Below are 19,918 nucleotides of genomic sequence, written 5' to 3' on the forward strand. Positions count from 1 at the left end.
GGACCACACTTTCTACAGCAGAGGAGGGCCGGGCACAGTGCCAAGAACTGTATCATATCTTTTTTTTTTTTTTTTACAAATGAAGATACTGAAGCTAAGAGACGTTGTCTCACTTGCCCAAAGTCACACAGCGAGAAATGAGCAGAGCTCACGTTGAAGCCAGCTGTCAGACTCTGGAGCATGTGCTCTTAATCACCAAAAGCTGCTTTCAAATTGTATCATAAACTCACAATTTGAAAGGAGCCGTGATAAATCCTCTTTTACAGTGAATAATTATTTTATAAACAGGGCTACCCCTCCCTAATTTATGGCTAGTGTAAATTCATATGTTTATATACATCAGGTGTGCTTGATGTGGGGTGGGGCATACCTATAGTATGAGTTTATAATAAATGAGCTCATTCTGAGACTAATGACTTAGAGCACGTGCTTGTAGATTGATTAACGGGACTAAAGTCAACGTCTCATAGCTTAGCAGAGACTCTGGAGAGAAATGGAATAAAATGCAAATAGTGTTCTGTGAAACTGACTACTGGTACACACGTAAGCTACTCAAATGTTTTCACTGATGGGAAAAACAACAATGATATTTCTGGTTATAAAGCTTCTTTCTGTTCGGCCCCTTCTGTGCTTCCTGTTTGTAGTAGACTTCCTCCTCCCCTTGTCCTCCCCCACCAGCGTGAACAAGAGCAGAACTGGAGAAGGTTTTAGTAGATCATTCAACAGACCCCCCTCCCTGAGCTTCTCTGACTGTCAAAACACTTTAGCTTTCAGGAGGCCATGATCTTCAGTACCTGTTTTTTTTTTGTTGTTGTTTGTTTGTTTGTTTGTTGTGCGGTACACGGGCCTCTCACTGTTGGGGCCTCTCCCGTTGTGGAGCACAGGCTCTGGACGCGCAAGCTCAGCGGACATGGCTCACGGGCCCAGCTGCTCCGCGGCATGTGGGATCCTCCCGGACCAGGGCACGAACCCGTGTCCCCTGCATCGGCAGGCGGACTCTCAACCACTGCGCCACCAGGGAAACCCTTCAGTACCTGTTTTAAAGTCTATCCCACTCTGCTCCCTGGGAAACTCACAGAGCGCCCCCCCACACCCCCCTGCATCTACAAACAGCCTTTCCTTTTTCACTGTCAGAAGGGTTAGTTGTGAGATTTCCAGGATATGGTGGGAAATCTAGAGGTTTCTTCAAGTCCCATAATTCCTGCTCTGCTTCCTGCCCACTTGAGAAGGTATTTCTGCGGAGACCATTCTGGGCTCACATTCCTCCCTCGGTCACAACAAAGAGGTCAGGGCCAAAAGGATTCTTTGAGTGCCACTTGACATCCCTGTTGAGGCTGTCTATTCTCTTTTGTGATCTCTATCCTTAGAAACTGCAGTTTCTATTTTAAACAAAGTGCTCGTTCTCATCGCAGACGGTGGCGACACCCCCTGCTCCTTAACCAAATCGGTCACTATTTACGAGTTTCCATTGTGGGCAAAGTACTATTCTAGGTGCATCAGGGTATGAAAACATGAGAATGCAGGTCTGTCCTCTGGGCAGACTGAAATCTGTCAGATGGGGAATTAGAACACACACCGCCCGATCGACTCCAGTACTGTGATATGTGGGCTCTGATGAGGGATGTGAGAGTGGGATAAACTCAAAAGGTGTGACAGGCGAATTCTGATGAGGGGATACAGGGTGGCCTTTTCTTGGAAGTGGGATTCATGGGCCACTTTGAAGAAAACATGCCTCCTTTCAATGCCCATCTTAGTTCTGGCATTTATTAATTCGCTCCATATTTGCCCCAAGCGCATTTAATGAACCTTCCAACCGCCAGCCTTGCGCCACTAGCTCATTGCCACAGCTAATGTTCCACAGTCACCCAGACAGTTCTTGGACCAGAAGGGTTTCCTTCTTGGGTAACTGTGCACCCCACTCCCCAACATCCAAGACATTTTTCTTCCTGGACTTAGATTTTGGTGAATATTAAAATGATCTTAACTTTCACAGTTCATAGAGAAAAGATTTGGGAAGAAAGCAGTCATAGATTATATACAAGTTGCGCTATTTCTTCATTTGAAAACAGTCTGCCCCAAAGAAGCTCAGTTAAATATTAGCAAACTTTTGTAGTAAAGCGTGCTTACCTTTGACGATCCGGAGCTGAAGCTACGTCTCTTGAAAGCAGCGCAGGACTGACAAGGCAGGGATTTTATCGAGTCTGTGTTCCCTTCTCAATCAGATACAGCTGTGACCCTCCAGGGGTCACAATTGTGAACTTGTGAGCTGGTTACTTTTAGAATCACCTGGGCAGCATTTTGAACCTGCAATTTCTTGAGTTCCAGACCGAGAGTTTCTGTTGCAGTACATCTGAGAATAAGGATGAGAAATTTATTTTTAAAAAGCTCTCTGAGGTTTTCTGTATAAGCCAGGTTTGGAAGTGACTGTTGCAGGGACTGTGTGATTGGCATGTTACATTCCTGGTGATTAGTGATACTGGATTAATGCTCTCCCATGATTCCAGTTTCACGGGTCCTTACACACATGATCTACAGCTGATTTAGGAGAGAAAAAGAATGGTTTGTTGGGCAAGGTTGATAGTGGTCACCATGTGTGAGTTGGTTGCACTTGGTTTTTTTCCACATGGGAGAACGTCTCCTGTGAGTATGATACACCATCACAAAGTGAGGTTGCGCATACAACACACAATATTAAGTGACACTAGAAAAATCAATCATTTGTTGCCATCTTTATACATCCCACTTTTCCTCATTCCTTTCGTTTTATATGCTTGTGATCATAACTGATACTCTACTTTTATCCTCCTGTTAGTATCTTCCTGGAAGTTTTCTCACATTGTTGCAGAGGCTTTTTTCATTTTCCTTTTGAACACTTGTATGTTCTTGCCCGCTTTTAGCGTATCTGAGTGTACACCACATTGGTTATTTTTAATACTTGCACCAATCAATGTCCTGGGGATTTCTGAGAAGGCCATGCTCACACTTCCATATTTTGGGGATTGTTCATCGACACCACTGTTGGCTCGATGTACTTTCATGTCCGGAAAGTCTCTCTTAGAAGTGCTCAGCTGTTCCCTGACGCCTCTCACTCTCAGTGTAATGCATAAGACAGACCAGGAGATGGCGCTGTGGGTCAACTTTTCCCTCACATCCTGCACTGCAGGTGGTTTTCCTAGAGAACCCAGGCGAATTATCCCGAGATAAAGCTTTCATTCCTTTCCTACTGGGGCTAATGAACTGTTCAAATCTGCAAGCTAAATGAAATCTTTAAAATTAAAAAAAATTAACTTTTAGCTGGGCATGAAAGATGACAATGGACTGACTTGGAAATCTGCTCTGAAGACATCAGATCTGAACTTCACACTGAACTTGAACTAGGACGAAGTAGTGAGTTGAGTGTTTACTGGTAGCTTCCAGTTGTTAAGAAACAGGTCAGAGAAAATTTTGAGGAAGGCTAGAGGCCAGTCTGGGGCTTCCTGCTACCCTAAGAGAAGCACGGAGAAATGACTGCAATATAAATGGAGCTCTAAAAATACATATATTTTATGCTTTTTCCTTGGTTTAACCCTGAAAATATTGCGCAAAAGTTGCTATCTACAAAATTAGCATAAGGAAACCATCTGATGCCAAGGGCCATAGGATTTTGCCCAAGCCCTTTGTAACCACTAAAGCAGTTGGCTCACTTCCCTAGGCATTCTGAGAAAATGCTAACAGGGTGTTTGGCTTTCCTCTTGTGTATTTATAACTTCTTCTGGTATTTGTAGTTAGAATGTGGCCTGCTGGAATGGATTTTCCTTTCCTATTTGCATGTAAATAACATGACCATGACCCTGTAAATTTCCCACAGGCCATTTTAGACATAGGGTGTTGTGATCCCAGAGGTGGGGGTCTCTGCATCATCACTAAGAGTGTCTAAGCCAATTAGATCAGTTGGTTTGAGCATGGCTGTAAGACATCCAAGGTCACAGGAATCATCTGTGGCAAGACCAGCCAAGTTAGAGAAGAGAGAGCCTGTGTATTCCCGGCACCAAGAGGAATGTGCTCTAACCCAGGCAAAATGTGAGTTATTGGTAACATGGAAAAATATAATGCACATGGCTCAGTGTCCCTTGATGGTTAACAGAACAGACACTCAACTCAGTGATGTCATCAACAGCAGATTCCTTTTTGTCTATACAGGGCAACCGCCTTCCTAAGAATAAAGTTGTTTGAGCCAGTGGTTCCGGACTCAGAGTTTTTATTTTGCGACTCTTTCCACAACTCCCTATGTCTCCTAAATTTTTTACCCTCACACGCAATTAGGAAGAAATGGAAAGATGACTCTGCTTGTGGATAGAATCAGGAAACAGTTTAACAGAGGGGATGATTCTCCCACTCGAGGGCCCCCACCAGCTGCACAATTTTAGGGAAACCGTGCAAAACGGGTTTCTCATCGTTTTTGCCGGCTTTCTGCTGTGTCTCTCTGTTGGCCACTATGAGCCAGATGTGTACTTGAGATGTGTAGCTGTTTTCCTGGGAAGCAAAATCTCATCTGAAACAGGAAATGGATTTTTCAGATAAAGGATAAATATTTGTGGTCGAGATGGAGAAGAAAGTCTTTCTGAGCTGAGTTTCTCCTGCTGGCTGGTTGCATGTCTGGCACATCGTAAGAGCTCACGTTCATTACTAAGGGACAGGCTCTGTACTAAGCACAATTTCAGTTCTACTTCTTTTAATCCTCACAAAACCTTGTGCAGTAGGTACTGCTATGATCTGCATTTTTAAGGATGAGGAAATAGGCTCTTAAAGATGAGATGAATTCCCTGGGGTTCCCTGTTAGTAAATGGCAGAGCGATAATTTGAACCCAGGCCATATAATTCCAAGGGCCTACATGTTCTTAAATACTATCCTATCCTATTTGGCCTATAGCTTATCAGAGACAATCTAATTACAATCTGAATCCTTTTTTTTTTTCCCCCAAACAGGATGATATTCTTGTAACTCTGTACTTGGGGAGGAGGCCCAGCTTCTGTGTTCATATATGCCTCCCTCCATATGTCTCTTCAATAGGCTGCAGGTATGTAGTGAGGTTAGGAATCCCAGGTTCAGTGTGCCTGATTTTGATTAAGTCCTGTGTGTGTTTAACATCTCTCCTTGGAACGGGAGGCTACCTTTCCTCTACTGTTCTCAGCTTGGGGCTGTGTCAAAAACTTTGACAACAAGAAAAGACTCATTCGGTATCCTGTTACAGTGGAATACCCCACTCATTTTAGTGCTCAACAAAATGAAAGTCCTAGGGTGAATAGGAAATACCCTCCTGACTGGGCATGTAAGTAATCCACCTATTGTTCCTTGAGCATATTCTCTGGCATTTCATCCATTCAAAGTATTTCCTTTGTATCCATCCAAAGTATTTCCTGGCAATATATACACTACTCTTGCAAAGGAAAATTCTTCCATAAGTAATTATCAAGAGGATAAAAATTTCTGCCTACCATTTAGACATGCAACGTTAAAGCAAAACATAGACAAGGATTGGTTTTTAATGTTTACCTTGGACACATGCTTTTAAAAGTTTAGAACCTTGGAGGTTCATTGTTATCTCCCTGCAGAGGCCTTCCTCCCTAGGAGTATCTGCCTTGGGAAGACAGTGTGGCACTTTGCTACAGGGACTTGGATAAAGGTCATGCCATCATAGATAGAGGAAGTTTCCTAGAAGTTGGATTTGAGTTGGGCCTTGAAGGAAGTGCAGAATTTGGACTGATAAGGAGGCAGGGTTCATCACGTGGAGAAAAAAGTGGGATGAGCCAAGATTAAGTGTGGAACTGAGCCTAGTGGTATAGCTCGGGAAGCCTGACAGAAGTAGAAGGTAACTTGTCTATAGGTGTGGGGTGGGGACATAGTTTGAATGGATGAGGAATGTGAAATTAATGAAGGATTCAGTGGAGTTGGCAGGATACTAATGGCGATATTTTAGTGGGGACATATTTTTGGAAACCACCTACTCCAAACCTGGCATCTTACTGGCGGAGCAATGGAGATTCAAGGTGATGAGGCAAACTTCCCAGAGTCTCACAGGGTATCAGTGGCACAGGGTCCTTCAGTGCTTGCTCCTTAGTCCATTCCTGCTTCTGTGCTTGGTCTGAGCATAAACGTGAAGCCATTGTAGGCTAGGAAGGAAAGAAGCTCTTCCGTGGTACAGTACTAGTTTGTTGGATGTGTGGAACAGGGAGAAAATCAGAAGGAGAACTATTATTATATCAAAAGCGTTCATGGAAAAGAACAAATAACGAGTGTTGGCGAGGATGTGGAGAAAAGAGAACCCTCGTATGCTGTTGGCAGGAATGTAAATGGATGCAGCCACTACAGAGAACAGTATGGAAATTCCTCAAAAAATTAAACATAGAATTTTCTCCTGAAACATATCTAACTAAGGGCCTGTTTCGCCTGTTTTCCCAAAGCACAGAGTGTCTCATCCCGTCCTTCATCCTGAATTCCTTGCAGGGTGTACTGCAGTCAGTGACTGCAGGGCTGATGACTTAATCTTTGTAGAACCAGATGGTGAACGACATTCTTTGTTTTACAGTATCAACAGATTATGAGTTTTAAATACATTGTCCGAAGAGTTTTAAAACCATTTCCCCTCTCATTTCTTTTATTTAAATGAGTTATTTGAGCTTGTCCCCACCAAAGAATTCTCAAACATTCAAGTGAATAGAGTGAATGATTAAATGGGCTGCCAATGGGGTGAATGTGTCCACTGACCCAAGATAAAAGGTGACAGACTCTAATTATATGTAAAAAAATTCCCCTGGCCCACTGAGTTGGCACCAGCCCCTTTTGTTGGTTTCACTTGTCAGGATTCTTCAAGCTTGGCCTTGCTCCACCAGGTGATGGTAAGTGCTAAAGCCTCTCTTGTTTTCCTACCTAGTATTAGCCCAAGCTTGGACTGGCCTTCGGGTAGATAAGGACAATGGGCTCCTAAAAGATTTAAGAGGTTAAGGACAGGCCAGGGAGCACCCCACAATCTCCTGGTTAAATAGCAAAGGTAGTTGTTGGAGGTTAAGAGAAAATCTTTTTGAATGTTAGTACAAACTAAAATTAGCATTGATTTACATTTTCAAAGCCTTATTTACTACTTCATTATATTATAATGATTCATTTTGTTAAATTTGAAACCTCTAAAAAGCTCCCAGAAGCAATCATAATGTAGATCTTACAGGTGAAAGATCAACTGTTGAAATAGAATCTGTAACAACAACAACAAAAAAATGGAGAAATTGTCTTAATAACTGAAGTTTTAAATAGTCTTTTCCAGAAATGTCTTCTTAGAGTGAGATGTATATTGAGAAGAACTGTAGGAGTTCACTCTTTGAAAGACTGCAATGACTGGTGATCTGAAGAAATTTCTAGATTCCTCAAGGGCAGCCATTCTCCATACCCTTCTTTGTTCTGCCAACTTTCCATTTTTCTCCTTCCTGTGTAATTGTGTGTGTGTGTGTGTGTGCGTGTGTGTATGTGTGTGAGATCTTTCCCTTTTTGTCTGTGGAAATGCTATGTACCCCGGCACGTCCTCTTCAGTCTCTTTAACTATATCTCTCTAGGCTTCCTCTCACTTTTCTTTCCCAGGACACAGAGACTCTCAGAATTTTACTTCTATCTGCTCTGACCCATTACGATTTTATTTTTAACACCCAGAATGTCATTATTTTATGTTGTAGCTCCTGTTGGGAATGGGCAGAAGTGTCTCACTGTGTCCCCCGTGTCTAGACAATAATAATCTCTGCTCCTGGAACAGCTGGCAAGGTCAGCTCTGGGAACTGTGGCTCTTAAGTCATAGCAGCACGTTTCAATCTTTTCTCAATCTTTTCTCAATCTTGTGAACAATTTTCCACCATTAATAATATTAGCACCCAAGTACGTGAGTGACAATTCTCGGAAAATAAAATCAGAGAGGACTGCAAGTTATCCCTAAAATCACTCATCGTCACCTTCTGCATTCCAACGTGTTCTGGCATAGAAGAGAAAGCCACAAAGTTGCGGAAGTGAATCAGAAAGGAATATAACCACAGTCAACCTGGGTACCTACAAGCAGTGTGTTCACATGTGTCCTTTTTAATTTATTATTTTTAGGGGTGGGAGGTGGGAAATGCATCATGAACCTATTTGGGGAAAAAAAATCCAGATTTTATTTAATAATGAATCAAGCAACCCTGAGGTCCACAGCCCTTCCCTCATGAATATTCAAGTTTCTCTGAGTGACAGAGAATGAAAGGGAAGTTCTACCATAGTGTAGTTACATCAAAATGTATACACTGAACATGATTCATAATTATCTGTACAAATTAACTTCATTACACACACTCTGCTCTTCAGAGATCTGCCCGGACATTTTGGCCCTGCTCATTGATGGCCAGCACTTACTGCTTCTCTCTCTACCTGTCTCTGTTTCTCTCTTTTTGCTTTCCCGCTCTCCTTCCTTCCCTCCCTGCCTCACTTACACCCTCACCAGACCCCATCTTTCCTCTTCTCTCAACAGAGAGTCTGTCTTCCTACAGTGTGGCTCTCTGCCAGGAATAATGGAAATGGTGAAAAGTTTCTTGTGGTTAGAGGTGAAGCCAACAGTGAGTGAGGCTTGTCCTTCTCTCTCCTCCCCTCTAGACACCCTCCTCCCTGGTATGCATTCAGGATGGGGGCAGGGAGCACAGGGGCTGGTGGCCAGAAGAGCGAAGGGATTCCTGTTGCCTCTTTCTGCCTGCTGTGTGCTCCGAAACAGGGATTACGAACATTTTCTGGAGGTGCTGGGAGGATGCGAGAGTGCCAAGCAAACACGGCTCTTCCTCAGAGAGGAAGAAAGGCCCCCAAATTCCCCGACGGGCCCCCTCCTGGACTCCCAGGACACACAGGGGCCCAACGGAGTGGATGCCAACATGCACCCCGGGCCCATCTGGCGCTGTTAAAACCTTGCCCCTGTGTGTTTGGGTTAGTCCATGAGAGAATTTCCAGGACTCTTGAAATGCTTGTGGGTAACCTGGAATTTCCTGAGAGACCTGGATGCCGAGATCACTAGCCAGTTTCAGGGATCCATGCCTTCTGTGAGCGACAAAGACATTTGTGTAAAAGTGAGTCGCAGAAAATCCTTGGAAATTTTTGAGCCTTAAATTCCCTGTAAGGCACAAACACACCAACTATAAAAGTTCCAGGCTACGGCAGCGAAGGCCTAACTCTCAATCAAGCCAGAGATATATAGGCAGCTATCACGTGTCTTCGGCTCACTCTAAAAGCCAGCTTTTTAATATTTGTGGATATAGACCCTGTGACTACAAGATCAACAACCATTTTCTTAGTTCTCTTTGAAGTTGAAAGGTAAAGGCCTTATGGGGCTCACTGGAATTCCCAAGGTCTCCTGGGCCAAGAAACAGAACAGTGGTTGAACAGTTGATGTTCTGAATAGAGACTTAATTGAATTTCCTAGCCGATGCCAGACCTAAATTCCTCCAAAGGAAAGCCCAGAAATGGCCACCTGTGCTTTCCTTTTGGGACGGATGGGCAAGGTCACTCTTATGTAAGCCTCCATCAAGCATATATAAGCGCACACAGCAACCCTTTTGGGGGCCACCATTTTCCTTAACTTTCAGTAGCGTCAGCATGTTCCTTTCTTGTAGATCACGTCATTCTGTCATTTTTGAGTCACTTAACATATTATTCACTCACGCGCCACATCCTTTATTAGGTAGTGGGGAAATGATCATGAGCGAGATAGTCCCAGGTCCTTGCCCCTTAAAAGTATAAAGTCCCCACAAAGCAGGATAGAAGGTTCCTCTGATGCCACACCGATGGGCACAGACAGTCCTGCTTCTCTTGTCCATCCCTCCCTCTAGATCAGGGGTCCCCAACCGCCAGGCCGCAGACCAGTGCTGGTCCGAGGCCTGTTGGAAACCGGGCTGCACAGGAGAATGTGAGTGGAGGGCGAGCGAGTGAAGCTTCATCTGCCGCCGCTCCCCACTGCTCCCGTTACTGCCTGAACCGTCCTCCCCCGGCCCCCTCACCCCCATCCGTGGAAAAACTGTCTTCTGCGAAACCAGCCCCTGCTGCCAGAAAAGGTTGGGGACCACTGCCCTGGATACTGTGGCTTCAGGATGTGAATGAAAAGTGTCGCCTGCCGTATCAGTAAACAAAGGATGTTGTAGCCATTAACCCACCCTCCCGTGGTGAGCCCCGAGGGAACTCAGGATGGAGACAAAGGGGCTGCCTGCTGCCAAGCCCTCAGCCACTGCAACGACCTCCAACGGTGCCCCCTGAGGGGACTCAGGATGGGAAAGAACCGGACACTGGCCCCAGAGAGCTGAGGTGCACATCCAAGGAATGATTTCAGTAAACCCACACGCTTGCGTGTTCCATACATAGAAAAGTGCTACATTCCTCAACTTGAGATGTCTGGTTTTCTTTAATTAACAGTAATCTTTCCAACTACCTGGTCTTTGTTGCAAAAACTCCTCTATATCCTGGTTCCTCCCTCACCTCTTGGGAGCTGTCCCTCACAGCTAGCTGAGAGGCTTAAGTCCTCAGTTTTGTCTGCCGAATAAAACATCACTCTCAACTTTTAGGTTGTGCATTTTTTTCTGTTTTCAGTCGACAAGGATTAGCTACATCAGCCCCAACCTTGGCTCCAGCACTTCCATTTTTGGCTTTTCTGAGATGTTTGGGAAGCACAAAGAACCCGCTTCCAAAACCAGGATGTGATGCTGTAGGCCACCCGCTTTTGACTGCCATTTGATGATGTTTTCCTAATGGTAATTGTTTCTGCAAAGCCTACAAGACTTCGATTTCCTCCTAGAAGCAAAATAAACGTGTAAATGCTATCACTGTGCTCTGACAAAGTCCCAAGTTTTCACTTTCCTTCTAATCGTTGTAATTCAATCCACTAAGGATCCTGTGCCCGAGGAGTTGACTATCTGGTCTAGGAAACAACTACTGTGGCTTCAGGATGTGAATGAAAAGTGTCGCCTGCCGTATCAGTAAACAAAGGATGTTGTAGCCATAACCCGCCCTCCCGTGGGGGAGGGCCACGCAAGGCAACAGGAGTCAGACAAGAGGTTATTCTTTTGGGCTAAAATAACCAGTGACTGCTTCCCAAAGGGGATGACATGGGGTCTGGAGCATGAAAGACAGCTGAAATGTGGCCGAGGGAGGCGCTTCCAACAGAGGAAAAATATGTGTACAGGTGTAGAGAAGGAAGTATTTGTGGCATGCGAGGTGGCAAGGAGGAGACTGGCCCACCTGGAGCTCCGAGTTTTGTTTGGATAGAAACCCAGCTACTCTGTCCAGAGACGCCACCCAGGGATCTCCATGGCTCAGAGAGAACTTTCCATGTGGAGAGAGTAACTCATGTGGCCTTTTGCCCACCACTGCCACCACCATAGAGCCATCAAGGATAGAAATTAGGAGAAAACAGCTCATTTCCTCATCCTTTGCTTAAAGCATCCATTTTCCAGGGGCAATTTTGTAAACGAAGAATTTTCCTGTTCTAACGGATAGGTGAGTTTCTTGAATAAACAACAGGTTGAAGGAAATGATCACACATTCATACTCAATTCCCCCAGTACTCCATGGCAGCCTTCACGCATCAGAATGGAAAAGCAGAGTTCCCCTAATGGTCACAGCCACGTTACATGTCTGCAAAGAAAAAGGCCTTAAACTGCCAGGAACTTAAGCCAAGAAAGACCATAAAAGGTACATTCTCTTTCAAGGTGATGCAGTCAGCACAAAGGTGTTCTGTCTGAGATTTGTAAAGCTGCTTGTGCATGAGTTGGATTGTGAATTTGACTGGCAGCCAATTGTAAGCCAGCAGCGAGGAAAACCTGCTCTAGATAGATTTCCACGCCAACACGTACGCACGGCATCACTGTGGACAGAGCTGGTAATCAAGAGCGTCCTGGGTGAGGACAACTGCATCAGAGAATCAATACTGGACTCAAATACCACCACAGTCCGAGACCTTTCCAAAGAAAGCTTTCAATATTCATCACCATGAGCATTAGACAGGGCTCTATTTGTGCTGCCTGAGGTTTTCTCTTCCACATAGATGCAGGGAAGTCTTCTTGGGTGAAATATAGTTAATTCCCAGGTTCTGGAAACCTTAGGTTCATTTTTCCTCCATGCGGTCAGAGAGAAGAGCGAAACGAAGGGGTGAACCTGCTAGGGCGTGTCCAATCTAGCCCCAAACTACAGAAGAAGTTACAGAACATGGCCCTCACTGTGCCTCTTTATGAAAAATAAGGGCTTCCCCCCACGTTTCATCCCTTTCCAAACCTCTGTCTGTCTCGTTACTTCCCCAAGTAAATCTTCCTTGGCAAGGTGCTCAAATCACGTTTCCCAGGACACGCTGTCAGCCTTTTGCCCTCATAGCTTTCTGCCTGCCATTCCCCTTGGCCTGGAGTTTCCTTTCCGTTCTCCCTGGTTATCTAAATCAAATCCAGCTTTCAAGATTCATCTTAAATATCTCTTCCTCAGAGCAACTTCCCTGATCACCGCAGTCTAGTTGAAAGTCTCCTGCCTTTTAGCCACTACAGCTCGCCGAGTGACATTAAGTAACGACTTTAGCACTGTGTGTGACACGCTGCCTCGTGTAATTATTATCTGTGAGTTAACCCCCTAACTAACCCAAAAGCTTACAGAGAGGTAGAGAGGATGGGCCATGTATGACTCATTTTTTACAGCCTAATATCCAAATTTCTTTGTGTTTAATTTTTAGATACACATTGGTTCCCCAAATCAATGCAGACACATTTAAGAGGCAGGTTTTTTGGAGTTTGAAGGAGTCATTGAAAAAATCAGCTAGAACCAAAATAATACTCCCTCAGACCTCCAGGAAACACGCCTAGCCTTTAAGCATGAAAAGTTCTTTTGATTTCTTATGGAACCCAAGACGTATTTAAATTGTGATTCAGAGCTTGTGCACCGAACATCTGAAGCCTAAACAGATGTTGTCATTGACTGATACGGTAATGGATGCAAACTGGTAAAGAGAAGAAAGAAGCATATTCCCAGAGTGGGGGGAGGGATGGAGGCCATCACAGACTACTACTGTAGTGACCAGTCTGGACACTGATTTGGGGTCTGTCTAGTTTTAGTCCACGGAGGTATGAGGGAAAATCTTTGATCAAGATGAGGAATCTAGGAAACACCAATCTGTTTCAATCTAAACTTCTTGTAGCCTCAGCTAATCTTCCTCTGGGTGACTCTCGCTGTTCATACTTAAAGCCATCCACAGTGGACTTGATTACTTCCTTGTTTGGGGGCCCTTATACTGTACTAACACAAAATTCACTTTCTGCACTGAGACATAATTTTATTTATTTAATTTCTTTGGCTGTGTTGAGTCTTCGTTGCTGCGCATGGGCTTTCTCTAGTTGCAGTGAGCGGGGGCTACTCTTTGTTGCGGTGCGTGGGCTTTTCATTGCGGTGGCTTCTCTTGTGGAGCTCGTGCTCCAGGCGTACGGGCTTCAGTGATTGTGGTATGTGGGCTCGGTAGCTGTAGCACACAGGCTTAGCTGCTCCATGGCATGTGGGATCTTCCTGGACCAGGGCTTGAACCCGGGTCCCCTGCACTGGCAGACGGATTCTTAACCACTGTGCCACCAGGGAAGCCGTGTATTAAGATATAATTCACATGCTATGAAATACATCTGTTTTAATAGTACAATTCAATGGTTTTTAGTGGATTCACGAAGTTGTACAGCTATTACTGTTAATTACAGAATAATTTTCATTACCCCGCAAAGAAATTTCATATCCATCAGCAGTCAGGTTCTATCCTTTTGTTCCCTCAGCTATGGGAAACCAGGAATCTACTTTCTATCTCTATGGAGTTGTCTGTTCTGGACATTTCATTGAAAAGGAATGATACTATGAAACTACCAATGGCATTTTTCACAGAACTAGGACAAAAAATTTCACAACACGGAAGACTCTGAATAGCCAAATCAGTCTTGAGAAAGAAAAATGGAGCTGGAGGAATCAGGCTCCCAGACTTCACACTATACTACAAAGCTACAGTAATCAAGACAATATGGTACTGGCACAAAAACAGAAATATAGATCAACGGAACAGGATAGAAAGCCCAGAGATAAACCCCAACGGAACAGGATAGAAAGCCCAGAGATAAACCCACGCACATATGGTCTCCTTATTTTTGATAAAGGAGGCAAGAATATACAATGGAGAAAAGACACCCTCTTTAATAAGTGGTGCTGGGAAAACTGGACAGCTACGTGTAAAAGAATGAAATTAGAACACTCCCTAACACCAAACACAAAAATAAACTCAAAATGGATTAAAGAACTAAATGTAAGGCTAGACACTATCAAACTCTTAGAGGAAAACATAGGCAGAACACTCTATGACATAAATCACAGCAAGATCCTTTTTGCCCCACCTCCTAGAGAAATGGAAATAAAAACAGAAATGATCAAATAGGACCCAATGAAACTTAAAAGCTTTTGCACAGCAAAGGAAACCATAAACAAGATGAAAAGACCACCCTCAGAATGGGAGAAAATATTTGCAAATGAAGCAACTGACAAAGGATTAATTTCCAAAATTTACAAGCAGCTCATGCAGCTCAGTATCAAAAATACAAACAACCCAATACAAAAATGGGCAGAAGACCTAGACATTGCTCCAAAGAAGATATACAGATTGCCAACAAACACATGAAAGGATGCTCAACATCATTAATCATTAGAGAAATGCAAATCAAAACTATAATGAGGTGTCACCTCACACCAGTCAAAATGGCCATCATCAAAAATCTACAAACAATAAATGCTGGAGAGGGTGTGGAGAAAAAGGAACACTCTTGCACTGTTGGTGGGAATGTAAATTGATACTGCCACTATGGAGAACAGTATGGAGGTTCCTTAAAAAACTAAAAATAGAACTACCATACGACCCAGCAATCCCACTACTGGGCATATACCCTGAGAAAACCATAATTCAAAAAGGGTCATGTACCACAATGTTTACTGCAGCTCTACTTACAATAGCCAGGAGATGGAAGCAACCTAAGTGTCCATCGACAGATGAATGGATAAAGAAGATGTGGCACATATATATAATGGAATATTAGCCATAAAAAGAAATGAAATTGAGTTATTTGTAGTGAGGTGGATGGACCTAAAGTCTGTCGTACAGAGTGAAGTAAGTCAGAAAGAAAAAAACAAATACTGCATGCTAACACATATATATGGAATCTAAAAAGAAAAAAGAAAAAAAAATGGTGCTGAAGAACCTAGGGGCAGGAAAAGAATAAAGACGCAGACGTACAGAATGGACTTGAGGACATGGGGAGGGGGAAGGGTAAGCTGGGACGAAGTGAGAGAGTGGCATGGACATATATACACTACCAAATGTAAAATAGATAGCTAGTGGGAAGCAGCTGCATAGCACAGGGAGATCAGCTTGGTACTTTGTGTCCACCTAGAGGGGTGAGATAGAGAGGGTGGGAAGAAGATGCAAGAGGGAGGAGATATAGGGATATATGTATATGTATAGCTGATTCACCTTGTTATAAAGCAGAAACTAACACACCATTGTAAAGCAATTATACTCCAATAAAGATGTTAAAAAAAAAAAAAGGAATGATACAATTTGCAACCTTTTACACTTGGCTCCTTTCACTTAGGATAATGTTTTAAAGGTTCATCCATATTGCAGCATGAATCAGTACTTCATTCCTTTTTATGGCTGAATAATATTTTACTGTATGGATATCCCACATTTTTTTAATCCATTCATCAGCTGATGGATATCTGGATTGTTTCCACTTTTTGGCTATTATGAATAATGCTGCTATAAAAACTATACAAGATTTTTCCTTTTTTTTTTTTTTTGGTGGATATATGTTTAAAATTTTCTTGGGTATATACCTGTGAGTGGAATTGCTAGGTTAAGTGTAAACTCAGTGTTAACTTTCTAGCGGACTGTTTTCCAAAGTGACTGCAACATTTTACATTCCCACCACCAGTGCATAAGTGTTCCTATTTCTCCATAGTCTCACTAATACTTCTAATTTGTCTGTCTTTTTGATCATAGCCATCCTAGTGTGTGTGAGTGGTGTTTCACTGTGGTTTTGATTTGCACTTCCCTGATAATGTTGAGTGTTTTTTCCTATGTTTAGTGACCATTTGTATATCTTCTTTGGAGAGATGTCTATTCAAATTTTTTGGCCCATTTTAAAATTGGGTTATTTTTCTTCTATTATTGAGTTGCAAGGGTTCTATGTATAGTCTCAAAATTCACTTTCAATTGCATGTTAATCAACTGATTCCCACAGCAGTTTCTTCTTACAATACAATCCTCAGCATGCTGACGTCCTGCACTGCTTTTTAACTTAAAAATAGTTTTGTCTTGCTTGACCATACAGCTGTATCTTTTAGTACTCTCTCCTATATCTGTGCTCTCACCTGGCTCTGATTTCTATATCTGTGTAATAAAAAGGATGGCAGGTCACTTTGGGGAGAGAAAAGAGCCATTTCCTAATTGGATCTGTATTAGTTTTTATCGGTGCATAACAAATTACCACAAATGTTGAGGCTTAAAATAATATACATTTATTACCTTACAGTTTCCAAGGATCAGGAGTCTGGGCAAGGCTAAGCTGTGTCCTCTGCCCAGACTCATACAGGACTGCAGTCGGCTGTGTAATGTTCTCAACAGAGGCTCAACTTGGGAAAGATCCACATTCACACTCCCTCAGCTGGCATGAGGAATGGCAGAATTGATTTCCTTGCAGTTACAGGACTCACAGCCTCTCACTTCTTCAAGGCCAGCAGAAGAGAGTTTCTCCCACCTCAGGGAGGGCTCCCATCTCTCGTTTAAGGGCTTTCACCTGATTAGGTCAGGCCCACCATGGTGCTCTCCCTTTTAATTAACGCCAAGTCAACTGATTAGGGTCTTTAATTACATTGCAAAACTCCTTCACCTTTGCTATATTCTGTTGGCTACAAGCAAGTCGCAGGTCCCATCCACACTCAAGGGGAGGGAGTCATAAAAGGGCATGAGCCATTGGGAGCTTCCTTAAGGTGTGTCTACTACGGGATACTAGCTGAAAAAGGGTTTTCTACTAAGCAAAAAGAAACACCGTGAGTTCTTTTTAAGATAATGCCATTAAATCACTTTCCTAGCTACAGAGGCTCCAAAGTTGTTCCTGTTTCACCATGTTTCACCACTTTTCAGTGACATAAAGGCTACACAACAAATGTGCATAAATGACTGGGTTGGGCATCATGAAATTCTTTTCAATACATAACAGTCATAAGTCTTGCAATGACTGGCTTTCATTAGACAGCCTACATTTTCCATAATCACATATTAATAATGATAAAGAGAGTTAATGCATGTATAGTGCTTTCTGTGGTCTGGTACTTTACGCATATTGGCATTTAATCTCCATAATCAATCTTAGAAGTGGGTATTGTTGTTTTATCATCCTGTGTTACAGATGAGGGAACTGGACACGGAGAAACTGTTACCAGAGGGAGCTGGTCAAGTGGATGCACCGTAAGAAGCAGAGCTTGGACTGAACCGAGGGAAGCCGCACTCAGACCCATCACGCCCTTTGCCCCTCCAAGAGCTGAAGAGTCACTCAGTGGAGGAAGTGCACATCTGGGTGTCATCAAGGCCCTCACTCCACACAGAGCCTCAAGTGAAAACACATCCGCTAGCTCACTGTCGTCTATGGAAATGGGTCATCAGCAGAGGGTCTCTTGGGTCATTATAAAAACTGTTGACTAATACACACAGAGCCAAAGAGAAGAAAGTAGTTTAAAATCCTAAGAAAGCACCTCATACGCTTTCTCCATTTTGTAAGTCACCTTTGGTCAGAGGAGAGTACCATTCACTCAAGCTGCACTAAAACAGCTCACATTCTGCACGTACCGGTACATGAAGCATCAAAGCACTCATCTAACTTATTATTAAGAGCCAAGTATGTGTCAGGTGCTGTGCTATGCACTAGGGACTCAGTGGAGGAAAAGAGTCACGATTCCACTTCCAGGGAGATAACCTTCCAGTGGTGGGAGGACACAGTAAAGAAACAAACACAAATACAATATCAGGGCATACAGTATCAGGGCAGCCATAGGTGTCACACTGAGAACAAGACAAGATGATGGTTGAGACTAGCACCCACGGTTACCCCTTCTCTGGATTAAAAAATGGAAGCATGTAAATCCGTCAAGAGCCGCAATGAGTGCTTTTAATTTTGAGAGAAGAAACACCGACAAGTAAACTCATTGAGGAAAAAAATGGCAGATGGAGCAGCCTCCAGCTGGAGGCTGAACTCAACCAGGCCCTTGGGCATGTTCATGCCGCTCCCAGTCCCAGCTTCCACCTTTTCCTGGCTGCTCCCATCCACAGTCATCTTGTTCCTGACCACACCTCAGTCCAAATGGCTGCCGGCTCCCAGAATGGACACACTGCACCTTCCGGGTTCCCACGCTCTGCCTAGCCAGGTACCCATTCCAGGAGCCCTGGGAGCCCAGTTCTACACATTTCTGCTTGGACTGGTCCTGGGGTGTGAACAGTACAGGGGTTATTTCATGGATACCGCACATGAGCTGCTGTGTGCTCTAAAACAGGGATTAAGAACATTTTCTGGAGGTGCTGCAGTGTCTAGCCTTATCCAGATCCTGCTGGCTCTGCCTCTTGCTGCCGGCCCCTTGGAACTGACAACAGGTTTTGGCTTCCTAGAGATAAACCATCACCACCTCTTCCTCCTCCAGACTCACCCCAACTGACTCCAGTCCTGAGGGCCCAGGTCTCCTCCTCTGACACTAAACCAAGGGTTCAGACTTACAAGTGAATCTTAAAGCCAGGCCCCCTGAAACAGCATCTCCCTCTCCATTCAAGCTCCTTCATCAGTAGGTAATTAGATCTAAGCTCAGGTCAGGTCATCCACGGGGTGGTCAGAGCTTTGGTAAGTTTCCACTACACACAGCAACTCTGGCTCCCCTCCCCTCCCTCCCCTCCCTTCCCCTCCCCTCCTCTCCACACCACCTCGCCTGGGCCAACAGGCCCCACCCCACTCCCCACAGTTCCATCCTAGGGGGCACCAAGCCCCGCATCATTAACAAGCTCCTCAGGTGATTCTGATCTGCTGTCCTGCTGAAAATTACTGTGACTAAAGGAAGATGGAAAGAGATCTGAAGAAAAAAAATCCCAAAACTCAAGTGGTTTCCTAATGCAACAAAAAACATGTTCTGCAATTATGCCATTTCAGCCTATATTTTTAGAATAATTCTCCTGGATAATCCATACAGAGGATAAAAGATATTCCCAGGAATCTGCAAAGCTATTCTCATACTTTCTTTGGTGATTCTGGTCAGCAGTCATAAGACCTTGATTTCTGGCTTCGCTTTTCAAACTGAAGGGCTGTTCCAAACAAGACGATGAACTTTCAGGGAAAGTAGGCCTCTGACTGCACTATAATAGGAAAGGAGGGGAGGGCTCCGGTTTTCTTCAGAATTCCTCCTGCTGAAGGCCTCGTCAACACAGAGCGCTTCAGTGGGGTCTCAGGCGGGACTTTCCAAACAGAGCAATTTCCAAAGTTATAAACATGCTGCCTGTTTTGGAAAGTGTGAGAATCTCTGGTCATCATCAGTTTGTAATTGTTGAAGTTTTACAAGTGAGGTTAAAAGGAAGAATTTTGGTAACAAATTTCTCAAATCAAACTAACAAGGACAAAATTACCCCAAATTTGTTATTCTCGATGACATAAATGGAACATGTTATTTGACAGAAATACTTATTCACTCTCTTATTTTCTTCTAAAGAATTGTCTGGATGTTTTTTTGATAGATGAAATCTATTTTGTTGAAATAAAATAAATTAAAAGAAGGCATATCATAAAAATAAAAGTGAAAAAAGAATACAGT

The 19,918-nt window shown here is 43.6% G+C and overlaps 1 long non-coding RNA gene across 3 annotated transcripts in view; it reads right to left on the bottom strand.

Annotated features, from left to right (window-relative positions):
• Positions 1-19,918, bottom strand: part of LOC307181773 — a 752,523-nt gene that overhangs the window by 18,321 nt on the left and 714,284 nt on the right. For all 3 annotated transcript variants that reach the window (XR_013827034.1, XR_013827035.1, XR_013827036.1), the window contains one exon: positions 2,128-2,350. This is a non-coding gene — a long non-coding RNA (uncharacterized lncRNA). The remainder of the gene's footprint in view (positions 1-2,127; positions 2,351-19,918) is intronic.

Source organism: Stenella coeruleoalba (assembly GCF_951394435.1).
Source record: "Stenella coeruleoalba genome assembly, chromosome: 2".
Classification (NCBI taxonomy): Eukaryota; Metazoa; Chordata; class Mammalia; order Artiodactyla; family Delphinidae; genus Stenella; species Stenella coeruleoalba.